At 25.0% G+C, this 15,743-nt stretch overlaps 1 long non-coding RNA gene across 1 annotated transcript in view; it reads left to right on the top strand.

Moving 5' to 3' along the window:
* The first annotated feature begins 1,119 nt into the window (after positions 1–1,119).
* Positions 1,120–15,743, top strand: part of LOC117169280 — a 24,018-nt gene continuing 9,394 nt past the window's right edge. Inside the window, exon 1 of the long non-coding RNA XR_004466642.1 lies at positions 1,120–1,242. This is a non-coding gene — a long non-coding RNA (uncharacterized LOC117169280). The remainder of the gene's footprint in view (positions 1,243–15,743) is intronic.

Raw genomic sequence — 15,743 nt, 5'->3', positions numbered from 1 at the left:
CTTAATTTATAGTAATATTTTTTTCTAGAAACATCTGCCGAAATGTAACTCCAATGCAGACCGCAGAAGTGCATCCTAGAATCAGCCCCTTTGTTGCGTTTTTATGGGTTCCGTACCACCACGTGCATGTCCGCAGCCTTAAACTTTTCTAAAACCTCAATGCTTGTGCATCAGGGGTCTTTCTTTCTTCTTCTATTTCATCCCCAAGTAAGACGAGTACCCAGGGCGGAAAACTTCAGGTTTAAGAATATAATGTAGAGAAGCATTACTAATCCGGGGCTCCCGAATTACTACGCGAAAAACTGTACTGAAACTGTAGACAAAACATGTGTTTTCGAAACAGCGACGCATGAAAATCAAAACACCATTAGTTGTAGGACATTTGTTCTGACATTCAAGGAAGCAACACAATAAATCACGATGCATCATTTGTGACCCAAATGTGGTGTAAAATGGACATTCAAAATTTAGTGCCATTCACAGTGGAAAAAAGGATCATTTTTGTTGCAGAGCATTTTTCTCCAGTGATCGTTTGACTCTCGAGTTCATAATGATCCGTCTATTCTATTCGGTTCATTTTGATCTGCTTTCAGGGTCATCTGTCAGACTACACAAAAGGGCCGACAATTTTTGGCGCGAATTTTATAACGGATTTATCAAAAATTGACCGATTTCATTATAAGCTAATTTTTTGCTTCCGGTGAGAAAAATGTTTGGGCCACTTGGACAAAGCTTTATCTATCAACTCTGAAACATAAATATTTTATCTAGCCGTGCATCTTATTATCATAATTTTTTATTTTTTAACTTTTCTACTGCATTACACAATCAGAAATCATCCCGAATCAGATCAGCATGATCTCAAAAATTGATGATTCATTCCGGCTGATCACAATGCTCTTGAATTCCGTATAATTTTTGTTGCATATAAAAATGATATTGATTTCCGTATCGTGTAGAATATCATTTGTTTACTGTGTTTACTAAATACTGATATTATGAAATGTTTTGACTTTGCAAAGAAAAAAAAAATTTAGATGATTGTATGCTTAGCGATATAAGGATTGCAAATAGAGGTTTCTCGATAAATGTGGTAATCGCAAAATTTCATAAATTCTGATCATGTAGTTCACGGCTATGTGGCCTTAAGCTGATGTTGATATTCACACTGTGCGTCATCAACAAAACTGAAAAATAAGAATGTAATTGATACGAGAATCCGTATCAATACCCGGAAAGGAGGTATAGTTGGAAATCTTATTTTAATTTGTAAATTTTTTGGTTCTTGGATTTGGTTGTATAAAATGGATAATACGAAAGAAGATTTCATTTTGATTTTAAAAGAAGAAATAAGATTGTTACATTATGGGATCATTTTTTGTAGGAAACAATTATAGGATTATCAGCATTGTCAATGAACTTGGAAAATTTACATTCTGCAGATGTAAAAAATTGAAATTTGTTGCAATGTATTTGTTACAGTAAGGGGGGAGGGCTCCTTCAATCATGTACGGCATTTTTGCAATTCGCAATAACTTTCTCCTGAAGATTATCTGTTTAGCTATAAATGTTATTATTTAGTTCAAAATTTAACAAATTTCTTTAAAAACATTTCTTTTTACTTTTCAAATTCAAATGTTTTGTCAAAATTTCGTCTTTTAGGGTTAAACATGCAACTGTATTCTTAGATGATTAATCTTTTGTTTCAAATTCATAGTTTTTTTGCTGATAAGTCAACAAATATTTTTTGGATGAAAACCATTTTTTTTAAATTTGTCATTTTGTCTTGAAAATTAAATTTTTTTAGTATAAATATTGCATCTTTGTTGAAAAAAATGGAACTGTTTTGTTGCAAATTAAACTATTTCCTAGAAAACTTACTTTTTGTTAAAAATTCCTATTTTTGTGTAGAAAAATAAATTCAATACGTTTCGGATTGAAATTCAACTCTTTTTTTTTAAATTTGTCTTTTTGACTTAAAAGTTCCCCTATTTTAGTAGAATTTTCATTTTTCTTGGACAAAATGCAACTATTTGGTTGAAAAATGGAAAATTTAACAATCTTGATTCTTGATAACAAGTCATACTTTTTGGTAAAAAATTCGACTATTTAACAGAAAATTAACTTACTGTTTGCCATTCTTATTTTGCTGTTGGAAAGTAAACTGGAATCTTCTTTGGATAAAAATCAAAGTATTATTTTTAAGTTTTTTTTTTTTTAATTCATCTGTTTTAGAAGAAAATTTTTCTTACTTGAATAAAAATGCAACTACTTCGTTGAAAATTCAACAACTTTGTTGAAAACCTATCCTTTTTGGTTGAAAATTCTACTGTTTTGTTGAAATACTTGAAATTTAATTAATTCGTAGAAAATTAATTTTTTGGTTGAGACTTATATTTTCGTGTTGAAAAATAAACTAAAACCTTCTGTAAATGAAAGTTCAACTTAAGAAAAAAGATTTGTCACTTTTTATTAAAAATTCATCTTTTTTAGAAAAAATTGCATCTTTCTTGAATAAAAATAAAATTGCAACTACTTGGTAGAGAATTAAAATACTTTTTAAATAATTCATTCTTTTTGGTTGAAAAAATATTTTTTTGATAAAAATGGAAATATTTGTTAGAGTCTTTTTTTTTAATCTTTTTTTTTTGGATTAGATATTAAATTTTTTTCCTAGAAACTCATTTCCTGATTAAAAATACATATGTTAATAGTAAAATGTCCAAAAGTTTTTGGTCAAAATTATTTTTCATTGCTTGAGTATTCTACTATTTTGTTTGAAAGTCTTGGTTGAATCACCTTGTTATGAAATTACTTTTTTCTTAAAGATTCACATTTTTAGTTAAAATTTCATTTCTTAGGTTAAAATTTTAACTATTATGTTACAAAATAATCTTTTTTAATTGATAATGCAACTACTTGGGCTAAAGTTAAATTGCACTGTTAAAAAATTTTTTTATTGAAACCTTATGTGTGGTTGAAAATTTAAATGTTTCTTTCTGAAGTAACGAATATTCATTTGTGGAAAATTCGTCTTCTTGGTATTAAAATTCTTTTCTTTCTATAAATTTCATCTTTTTATTGAAAGATAAATAATGAAACTTTTTCGTTGAGAATCTTTTTTTTTAGGTTGAAAATTCAAGTATTTTGTTAAAAAACCGTCTTTTATAGTAGAAAAAATATGTTTTTGTATCAAATAAATTTATAAATTTTAAATTTGGATCTGAAATACTGTTTTATGTTGTCTATAAAAGATTGTATGTTAAAAGGATTACCAGATTAAAATACTTGTATTAGAATTCATTGAAGTCCTTAAAAATCTCTTAAAATAAAATTTTTTTATTCCAACATTTCTCTAGAAATTCGTTAAAATCCTTTAAAATCAATTGATATCCATGCCGATATCTTTGGATATAATTAAAATCCATTTAAAAAGTAAGTAATCATTTCATTCTTTTCAATATCAACTGAATTATTCATAAAAGTTGTATAAAAAAAAAGCATTTCAGATCCCTAGAAATATTTGAAGTCCTTGGAGATTGAATAAAATCATTTTCTCTTTCAAATATTTTTATTCGCTAGAACTCTCTTGAAATTTTATTTTATTTTCCAAAGTTCTCTACAAATCTCTTAAAATCGAGCTCAGAATTTTCGAAAATCCTACAAATATAAATTCTTTAAAATTTGTGAAATCTGTTAAAATCCGTAGAAATCTCTTGAAATATTTGAACCCTTTTCAAAAGTTTTTGAAATTCTTAAAAAATAAATTACATTGATTCTTTAAAGTGTTTTAGAAATCCCTTTTTCAATTCCCCTAAATCTTGGAAATTATTGAAGACACTATAAAATTCCTTAAATCTTGTAAGATTCTTCCTAGTTCCTACAAATCTTTGTAAATCCGACAACATTCATTGAGACACCTTGAAGTTTTTTACATTCTTGGTAATCATAACAATTAGTTTAATAAGTACAAATTGTTTTGAATCCTTTTAATAAAAATTAAATTAAGCTTATTCATTAAAATTATTTTTTTTAAACACAGGTCAAATTCCTAGAGATCTGTGAAATCCTTGGAGATATTCAATACAATTCATTCTCCCTTCAAATATTTGTAATCGCTAAGAATCCCTAAAATTTCGTTAAATTTATTTGCCTTATTTCTCTAAAAATCCCTAAAAACCGAGCTTATAATTTTTGTAAATCATACAAAATAAAATTCTTTGTGATCCCTTGAAATTGGTGAAATCTGTTTAAATCCGTAGAAATCTTTGAAACACTTTTGAATGTCTTTGAAGTTTTTAAAATAAGTAGAAATTTGTAAAGATTATTTAAAATGGTTAGAAAATAAATTACATTTATTCCATAAAGTGTTTTAGAAATTCCTTGACAATTTTAAAATTCAATAAAATCTTTGAAATTCTTGAAGGCCCTATAAAATGTCTTAAATCTTGTGAAATTCTTTGTAGTTCCTTAAAATCGTCGGAAATCATACAACATTCATTGAGACACCTTGACGTTTTTTAATCTTTGGAAACCATGAAAAATATTCAAATAAGTAGAAATCGTTTAAGGTCCTTTCAACAAAAATGAAATTAAACTTATTCATTAAAGTTATTTATAAAAAAAATAGTTCACATCTCAAGAGATTTAAAATCGTTGGAGATTCAATAAAATTCTTTCCTGAATGAAATATTTTTAATGGCTAAGAATCTCTTAAAATTTCATTTAATTTATTTTTCAAAATTCTCTAAAAATGCATTAAATTCGAGCTCAGTTTTTTTTCAAATCCTACAAAATAATATCTATTGTAATCCCTTGAAATTGTTAAAATCTGTGAAAATCGGTAGAAATATTTTGAAACCCTTTCGAATGTCTTTGAAGTTTTTAAAATAAGTAGAAATTTGTAAAAAGTATTTAACATGGTTAGAAAATGAATTACATTTATTCTTTGAAGTGTTTTAGAAATTCTATGAAAATTTTCAAATTCATTAAAATCTTTGAAATTCTTTGTAGTTCCTTCTTAAAATCTTCGGAAATCGCACAAGATTCATTGAATCACCTTGAAGTTTGTTATATTTTTGGAAATGATAAAAATTATTTAAATAAATAGAAATGGTTTAAAATCCTTTCAATGAAAATTAAATTAAACTTATTCGTTAAAGTTATCTATAAAAAACAGTTCCAATCCCTAGAGATCTTTGAAATCCTGCGGGAGATTCAATAAAATTCTTACCTCTTGAAATATTTGAAATCGCTAAGAATCCCTTGAAGTTTTATTTAATTTATTTTCTAAATTACTTCGAAAATTCCTTAAAATCAAGCTTAGAATTTTTGGAAATCCTACAAAATTAAAATCTTTGTAATTCCTTGAAATTATTAAAATCTGATATTGATGTTTAAAAAAAAATTAACCTTGAACCGGAAAACAAAAATTTTTAATAAGAAAGTTCATTTTCAATGAAAAAATATGAATTTTCAACGAAATAGTTGCAACATTCAATCTAAGAATCGAATTTGGAACCAATCAGTTTATTTTTTAAACAAATAAAATTAATTTTCTACAAGAAAGGATAATTATCAAAAAAATTCATAAATTTTTAACCAACAAATAAAAATATTATTTTTTAACAAAAAAATAAGACAATGCACCTTTCCTTTCGACCAAAAATATAAATTCTTTACCAAATTGTTGAATTTTTGAGACTAAAAGACGAATTTGTTACAAAATACATTAAGTTTCAACTGGGAAAGATCAATTTTTCATTTAGAACATCAAGTTTCGAACCAAAGTGGAATAATTACCTTTCAGAAGAAAAATTGATTAAACCTAAAAAAAACGTGGTTTTAGCAAAATAGTTAGATTTTCAACCAAATAGTTGAATTTTAAACTAAACAATGGCAATTTTCAAATAAAATTAGAATAATTAAATTTTCATTTAGATTTATTGATTTTCGACTAAAAATGAAATAAATTTTTAACAAAACGGTTAAATTTTCAACAAAAAATAGAATAATTACATTTTCAGGAAAAAAAATAATACTCAACAACAACAAAAAACAATTTTTAGCAAAATAGATAAATTCTTGACCATGTAGATGGAGTTTAAAGTAAAAAAGGTAATCTTTCAAACAAAATTATAATAGTTAAATTTTGATTTTGAATCAAGAATTAAACAAATTTTCAACAAGACAATTAAATTTTTAACCAAAGAGATGAATGTTTAAACAAAAGGGCGATTTTTTAACTAAATAGTTTGATCCTTAACAATAAAGATAAATTTTCCACAAAAATGTGATGTTTTAAATAAGAAGACTATTTTTTTTTACAAGAAAATATAATTTAAGGACAAAATGTGTGAATTTGTAAACAATTTCTTGAATTTCTAAAAAAAAAAGATAAATTTTTAACAAAAAATAAAAATTTTAAATTTTTAGTTAAAAAATTAATTTTCAACCAGAAATTAAACGAATTTTCAACAGAATAGTTAAACTTTTAATAAAAAAGATGAATTTGTTACGAAACAGTTGAATTTCTAACTAAAAATGATAAATTTTTTCACAATAATAAAATCGGTACATTCTCAGTTTAAATAACTAATTTTTAAAACACAACAAAATTTCAAATAAAAAATGAATTTTCAAGAAAAGAATGTACGCAACATTTAGTTAAAAATTCAAATTTTTAACAAATAAGTTTATTTTTCAAACAAAGAAAATTAATTTTCTATAAAACAAAGATTCAACAATCAACAAAATTCATTAATTTTCAAACAAGCACTTAAAGTTTCACCTGAACAAGACGAATTTTTAACAAGTAGTAGAATCCTCAACCATAGTACTTTAATTGTCAACAAAAAATGTTCATATTCTACCAAATTCTTGAATTCTTAAGACGAAAAAAGGAATTTTTTATAAAATACATTAAATTTCAACCAGGAAGGATTAATTTTCTATTAAAAATATTAATTTTCAACCCAAAATGGAATAATTATATTTTCAGAAAAAAAATTAATTCTCTACAATCAAAAAAAAAAAAAAAAATTTCAACTAAATATTAAAATTTTCAACCAGAGACGCATTTTTAACTAAAATGATGAATCTTCAACAACAAAATTAATTTTGACCAAAGAGATAAATTTTCAGCTAAAATAATTATTCTTTAAGAATAAAAGTAATGAATTATCAACCAAATATTTTAATTTTAAACTATAGAAGAGAAATCTTCAAATAAAATCGGAATCATTAAATTCTCATTAAAAAGAAATTGATTTTCAATCAAAAATTAAACGAATTTTTAATAAAATAGTTAAATATGCAACAAAAAAAAGAATAATTACATTTTCAGGGCAAAAAATTAATTCCCAACTGAGAAAAAAAGAATTTGTAGAAAAACAGTCAAATTTTCAACCATATAAATGAATTTTAAACTAAAAAAGATCAATTATCAAACAAAATTAGAATAGTTAAATTGGAATTTAAAAAATTTGATTTCATATCAAGAATTAAACAAATTTTTAACCAAATATATTAATCTTTAACAAAAACAAATTAATTTGTAACAAGAAGATGATTTTCAACCTTAAAGACAAAGTTTTTTTAAATACATACATTTTTAACCAATAAGTTAAATTTTCTACAAGACAGAATCAACTGTGAAGTAAAAATATTAATTTCCAATCCAAAATTGAGTAGTTGCATGTTTAGCGTAAAAACTTAATTGCAATAAAAAAAGACGAATTTGTAGCAAAGATTCAAAAAAAGTAGTTTTAGGAAAATAATTGTTGCTGCAATCAATTAAAGATTTGAGTGTTCAACCAAATAGTTGATTTTTAACCAGAAAGACTTTTTTCTACAAAAAATATAAATGAAGGAAAAAATACGTGAATTTCTAACAAAAAAAATATACATTCTCAATAAAAAATAGAATTTTTTAATTTTCAGTTAGAAAATTAATTTTCAACAAAAATAAAGCGAATTTTACACAGAATATTTACATTTTCAATAAAAAATTAATTTTCAACGAAAGAATTGAATTTTTAACTAAAAATGATAAATTTTTAAACAATAATAAAATCGGTAAATTTTCAGTTTAAATAACTAATTTTTAGCTTTTACACATTTTTAAAGTAACTTTATAAAAGGGCAAGTAATTTATTAATGGTAAAAGTTTTTATAAATTTAATCAATATTTTTAATTGAGGAAATGACAAATGGTTATAAGGTATTTTTAAATATATCAGTTTTATGACTATTGAATAATTAAATAAATAAATAATAAATTAAATAATTATTTATTGAATAATTTAATCATAAAATTAATAAAAAAATTTAAAAAGTTAAAAAAAAATCTTAGTTATTATTTATAAAAAGAAGCTTGATTTTAGTTTAAATTTCAAAATAACGCTCGCACAAATTCCCTGACTTTAAGAAAAATTCCTTGACATTTCCAGTTTTTTCTAGGTATGACAATTCCAAGTTCTCCAGGTTTTCCAGATGAATAGACACCCAGTTTCAGAGTGAAAAAAGTTCCATTGTATCGCACTGGAATCCCAGACAAAGTGCCGCCAAAGCAGTTTAGCGGCTTAGCGTCTAGTCTAAACTGCTAAAGTACTGGATATGAGACTGACTTCCTTAATATTTTTTAAAAGACCAAATAGTGAAAAAACTATAAAAGATGTTTCATTCTTTACAAAAATTTTACAAGTGATGAAAGGATTTATATTCCACAAAAAATACAGCTGAAATAGTAGGGCTAAAGAACCAAAAAAATTAACAATATGTACTGCAAAAACTATTTAAAAAATAAACACAATAAACTGGAACTTATATAGTACTTTTGTCCTGAAAAAGTTCTGCTAAAAAAAAAATAATTAAATGACACTTTTCCGATACTTTTGCCGTAAAAAAAGTCCTGGTGAAAGAGAACATATTTAAATATTTTCTGGCCCTTTGTCCCTACTTGGACATTTAAATTTTTTTGTAAATTTGTAAAGTTTTTTGTTCAACTTATGAACAAATTACAGTTGAATTTTCAGAAAAATAAATTTAAATTCTTAATAAAAAAGTTTAATATTTCATATTTTAACCAAGAAAATATTTTAATTTTGAACGAAAAATAGTTGAATTGAACAAAAGAAGATGAATTAAAAAAAAGTTGTATCCTCAATCAAAACAGATTCATTTTCAGCTAAACAGGCGCATTTTCAACCAAAAAAAAGAATAAATTTCTACCAAAAGGGATAAATTTTCCAATCAAAAAGATGAATTTTCAACCAAAAAAGATTTCTCTATCAATAAAGAAAAAATGTAATTAAAAATGTTGAATTTTCAAGCCAAAAAGATGTATTTTCAGGCAAAAGGTTAATTAAATTTGCAACTAAAAAAGATAATTTTACAATAAAAAATAGAATAGTTAAATTTTACTCAAAAAAATGAAATTTTGAAAAAAAAATTAACAAAATAGTTAAATTTTGCACAAAAATATTTTAGTTTGAAACCAAAAAGAGGAATTTTAAATTAAAAGGATTAATTTATTAACAAAAAAGATTCCTTTTCATCCAAATGCATGAATTTTTTAACCAAATAGTTAAACTTCTAAATTAAATAAGGTAAATTTTCAACCAAAAAGTATTAGAAATTTTCGTAAAAATTGAAGCAGCTTAATTTTTAGTTAAGAATAACAAATTTTAATAATGAAACCAAGATCATTTACAAAAAAATCAAGAATTTTCTAGCAGAAAAATAAACTTTAGTTGAATTTTCAACTAACAAGTATAAATTGTTTAATAATAACTTTAACTAGAAAAAAGGAATTTTCAACAAAGTTGTTCTATTTTCAACCAAGTATTTGAATTGGATACTAGAAAAGAAATAGTTGAATTTTCCGTTGAAAAAATTAATTTTCAATCTAAGAAAAAACGAAATTCCAACAAAATAGTTGAATTTTCAATTTAAAAAAGTTTATAAAATGGTTGAATTTCCTACAAAGTAGATTAACTTTTTGTCAAATAGTTGAATTCTCAACGAAAAATAATAATTTTCTACTAAAAAAGATGAATTCTAAGCAAAAAAAAAAAGGATTTTCAACTAAGCAAGGTCAGTATTTTCAACTAAAAATGGAATAGTTACATTTTCCGATAAAAAAATTTATTTTAAACCAATCAAAACGGAAAAACGAAATTTCAACGAAATAGTTGAATTTTCAAACAACAAAATGATATGTTAACAAAATTGTTGAATTTTCCACAAATTAGATTAATTTTTTACGAAATAGTTGTATTTTCGACGAAAAAGATTAATTTTCTACTAAAAAGGATGAATTTAAAGCAACAAAAATGAAATTTCAACTACAAATGGAATAGTTTAATATAGAATTTTTTGTTAAAAAAATAAATTTCCTACTAAACACAAAAAAACGAAAATTTAACAAAATAATATTTAACACAATTGTTGAATTTCCTACAAAGTAAATAAAAAAATTGTAGAATTTTCAATAAACATTTTAAAAAAATAAAAATTCTTAAATTTCCTACAAAGTAGATTAAGTTTTTGTCAAATAGTTGAATTTTTGACGAAAAATAATAATTTTGTACTAAAAAAGATTAATTTTAAGCAAAATAAATGAATTTTCAACTCAACCAAATATTTTCAACCAAAAATAGAATAGTTAAATTTTCATTTAAAAAAAAGTAATTTTCTATCAAACAAGGACAAATAAAAGTCCAACAAAATAGTTGAAATTTCAAACAAAAAATTAAATTTTTAAGGAAATTGATGTATTCCCTACAAGTAGATATATTTCTTACCAAATATAGTTGATTTTTCGTGGAAAGAGATTAATTTTCTTCTAAAAAAGATAAATTTTCAAGAAAATATATAAGTTTTTAACTAAAAATGGAATAGTTCAATTTTCGTTAATGAAAATTAAATTTCAACCTAACAAGGAAAAAACAGTACTTCCACAAAAAAGTTGAATTTTCAAGCAACAAAATAATATTTCACACAATTGTTGAATTTCCTACAAAGTAGATTAATTTTCTACCATATGGTTGAATTTTCGAATTTCGACAAGGAAGATGAATTTTTTGACAAAATAAAGATGGATTTGAAGAAAAATGAATGAATTTTCAATTGAACAAAATATTTTCAAATAAAAATGGACAAATTAATTTTCCATCTAAAAAAATGCTGTTTTTTATCAAAATTATTGAATTCATTTTATAACCCCCCCCCCACATAATGATTTGACTCATGCCTAGTGAACCGCCCAAACTTCAAAGTAAAAATATAGACAAGTGACATTGTCGATCAAAATATTTATAAACAGATCCATGATCAATTTATGTATAAAAAATATTGTACAAACAACTCTAAAAAGTCTTAATATTATTAAAATTACTGATAAAAAAAATCCTCATGTCCTTTCCAATGGCAGGTTCAAGAAAATAATCTTAAACCGCAAAGTCACTTACGATCTTTTTACCTTGGACGGCAGTAGTTCTTTACTGCCTTGATCCAGGATTCCAAAAGGATCTCAGTGCAACTTTTTTTTGTACTCGAGATCCTAGTCATTCGTGCACTATTTGACTATGTTCTGATACTGAAACCCACCCTTTGGAAAAAAATCTGTACAATTTGAAATAACTCAGCATCTTTGAAAGCTGGAGCGGCAAAAGTCAACTGTCACGGGGAATCACTGCCTTTCAAGCTTTTCGGCTCAGAGAAGGCAAGGCAAGGGAAGAAGGAAGATAAAAAAAGGTTTTTCATCACCAGCCGGGCAGGTAGATATAAGAATGGACCTTTTGTCCCTGGCTGGTATATACGAGCACTGCACATGAAAATTGACGAAGGTCGTTTTACGGCCTCCCGACCAATCGCCGGAAAACTTTTCTAATTGAAAAGCCGTGAGGACGTCGAGAATTCAGACTTTTTTTTAGAGCCGATCTTGGATCAGTCACGGAAGTGGAAAGATCTGAGCTAACGACTCTTCCAGGAAAGAAGAACTGGAACTGGAGAACCATAGCTATAGATATAGCTATAGCTATAGACTCTCACATCTTACAAGCTACAACTTGCGTCTTACATATATACTGACATACTGACTGTGAAAATTATCGAAGGCTCTAAATTTCTTTTTATTATACCCCGACTTTGACGACCTAACCATCTGCGCGGAAACGTCTTGTCGATTTTCTTTGGTCCGAATTTATGAAGACGTAAAGATCCGATATATGACCTCATAAAATTTAAAGCTGCGGATAGGAAACCTTTGTTTCAGCCTTCTGGATGAATACAAATTTATTAAGTATATGTTCCAAGTCTCTAAGGAAAAATGTTAAATTATCAGGGATCAGAAATGTTTTCCTGATAAAGAAGATCTGATCTTTTAGGAATTTAGGATTCAGGTCAAATTATAGGTTTCGGTGCAGCTGGACTTGAGGTATTTCACTAATTATGGGGGTTTACTTAATTATCAATTTTCTACAGAGGCAATTAAAACGATACCATTTTTCTCTCCAGGTGTACCAAAGGGTCCATTCACAGAACATGATACATATCAAGCATGGAAATTACTGATAGCGACACGATCCTATACTAGCCGCTAGACAGATTGTCTGGATTGATAAAAAATAATTAATTAAATTAATTTTTATGGTTTATTACTTCTAGAATTAATGTTTACAATTGCACTGGCAATCCGATTTAAGTCCGTTTTCGGACATGCTCCTAAATGGGACTAATCCTAAATAGGAGTAATAAAAACTTGTAATCCAGAATAATCCGATTATAATCCAACGTAATTCAATTAATTTGAAGCGATTTAGGTAATCCATTTAAATAATCTTGTAATCCAGAGTAGTCCAGGCAATGTGGACTAATTTACATCGGTAATCCACATAGTAATTAAATATTTAATTAAAATTTTTGGTTCCGTTTTTTAAATTATTTTCCTGGCTGGAAATTAAACTATTGCATCTTTGGTTAAAAATTGATTTGTTGAAGTTGAAAATTCATGTATTGTGTTGAAAATTAATATTTTTCGGCAGCTAATTAATCTTAAAATTTCAGGCTTTTTGTTAACATTCAACTTTCTGGTGAAAATTAATCCAATATGTAGGAAATTCAACGCAGTTTGGTTGAAAAAATTAATTTTTTTGTTGTTCGAAATTTAACAGTTTTGTAGCAAATTCGACTATTTTAGTAAAAAAAATTAATTCTGTAATTGAAAATTGAACTATATTGTTGCAAATTTATTGTTTTTTTGTTTGGTTGAGAATTATTTTTTTAACTGAAAACCTAATTATTCCATTTTAGTTCAATTTTAAAATGTATCGTTTTTAGTTGAAAGTTTAACGTTTTTAGTTGAAAATTACAATACTTGGTTGAAAATCGATCCATTTTTCAGATTGTTTTTGTTGATAAAAATTATTTTTTTCAATTGCAAACTTTGTTATTTTATTCTTGGAGAAACTTTCTTATTTGAAAATGAATGTTCTTTGATGAAATTGATTATTTTTAGAAAATTAGGTTTCTTGCATGAAAATGTATTAATAAATTGAACTATTTTGGTAAGAAACTTAACTTACTTCTTGAAAATTCATTTATATATATTTTTTTACTTAAAATTTTATTATTCCAGTTTTGATTGTAACATCGTTTTTAGTTGAAAAATCAATTCTGTTCAAAACTTATTTTACTGTTTGAAAATTCATCATTTCAGTTACAAATTCATTGAAAAATTAATTCTTTGGTTGAAAATTGATCTTTTTCTTAGTTTAATTTTAACCTGTTTGACTGAAAATCTTACTATTCCATTTTTTGCTAAAAGTTTATATTTTTTTAGTTAAAAAAGTAACTATTTTGTGGAAAATTTATCTCTTTTCTTTTTAAATTAATTCTTGTAAGTGAACATTTTATAACACCAGTTTTGATTGTAAAATATTTCTTAGTGGAAAAATCATTTCTGTTAAAAAGTTATATTATTGGTTGAAAATTCATCATTTTAGTTAAAATTCTTTAAAAGATTAATTCTTTTGTTGAAAATTGGTCTTTTTCTTAGTCTTCTAGGTCTTCTCTGACAAAAAATTGATCTTCTTGGTTAAAAATTGATTTACTTTGTTGAAAACTCAATTATTGGTTAAAAATTAATTTTTTTAACTGAGAATTTTCTTCTTTTATATTAGCTGACAATTTGTCTTTCTTAATTGAAAGTTAATGTATTGTTTTGAATTTTTTCGGTTAAAAATTAATTTTTTTAACTGCAAATTTTGTAATATTCTTTTTTGTGAAAATTTGTCTCTCTTAGTTTCAAATTAATGTATTTTTTTTAACTGAAAAAAAATTATTTTCTTGTTAGGAAATTCATCGGTTTGGTTGAAGATTAAACTATTTTGGTAAAAAAATTGAACTTATTTGTTGAAAGTTCGTTTTTTCTTTTGAAAATTAAATTTTGGTTATTCCAATTTTAATTGTAAAATCGTTTTCACTGAAAAAAAATAAATACGGTTTAAATTTTTTGTTTTGGTTAAATATATATCATTTTAGTTAAAAATTCATTCGAAATTTAATTCTTTTGTTTGAAATAATCCCTTTTCTTAGTTGAATATTAATCATTTTGGCTGAAAATCTTATTATTCCATTTTTTAATAAATGTTTATATTTTTTAGTTAAAAATTCAACTATATTTGGTCGAAAATCCATGTCTTTTTTTTAAATTCGTCTTTTCCGATAAAAAATTAATCTTCTTGGTTGAAAATTCGGTGTTTTGGGTTAAAACATCATTTTTTTTAAATTCAAATTTTTTTGTTTTATTTTTGGCGAAAAGTTGTCTTTCTTATCAGAAAATTAATGTATTTTGTTGATATTTTTTTTGTAGAAAATTAAGTTTCTTGCTTGAAAATTCGTTTTTTTTTTAAATTGATTTTCTAAGTAAAACTTTGATTACACCAGTTTTGATTGTAAAATCTTTTTTAGTTAAGAAATAAATTTGGTAAAAAAAATTTTTTATTGGTAAAAAATTCATCGTTTCAATAAAAAATTCATGGAAAAATTAATTCTTTTGTTGAAACTTCGCCTTTTTTTAGTGGAATATTAACATTTTTCACTAAAAGTCTTACACTCCTATTTTGAAATAAAAATAAAAATTTTTTATTTCAAAAACTCATATTTTCATGAAAACAGCTTTACCGATCATGATGGTTAAAATTTGTGTTATAGAGGGTACTAATGAGGTTCCAAAAAAATTTAAGAACCAATTTAGTTTATAATAAGGAGATGAATAAAAATATAATCATTTTTAATCATTTTTTTCAAGAGGTACTCCCAGAACACCAACTACTTTTGCCCTATATGATGCCCACTTTCAAGGCTGCAAAATATATTTTTGCGCAATTAGCACAGCAATACTTCATAGTTACAAAAAAAATAAAAAGTACTTGTTGGTCCCTCACATATATGCAATTCCATATGAGGGGCCAACTTAATTTTTGGCTTGTGGACGCAAAAAATTATACGCAATGGTGTCATAAAAACCAGGTGCAACAGTATCATGTGATTAAAAACATGTTTTATTGTGAATTCCCCAGTCTCAGTATATATTTATTATACGTAGATAGAAAAATATTTCTCTTCTTTTACTGCTGACATTCGAGAAACTAATTTCATGTTTGCCCAGGATGCATCACTTGGAGGTCGCTGCAGTCAGATTAGCATCTCTTTCTTTATTTATACTATATACAACTATA

This window comes from Belonocnema kinseyi, chromosome 3, assembly GCF_010883055.1.
Source record: "Belonocnema kinseyi isolate 2016_QV_RU_SX_M_011 chromosome 3, B_treatae_v1, whole genome shotgun sequence".
NCBI lineage: Eukaryota > Metazoa > Arthropoda > Insecta > Hymenoptera > Cynipidae > Belonocnema > Belonocnema kinseyi.
This window is presented reverse-complemented; position numbering and strand designations above follow the sequence as displayed.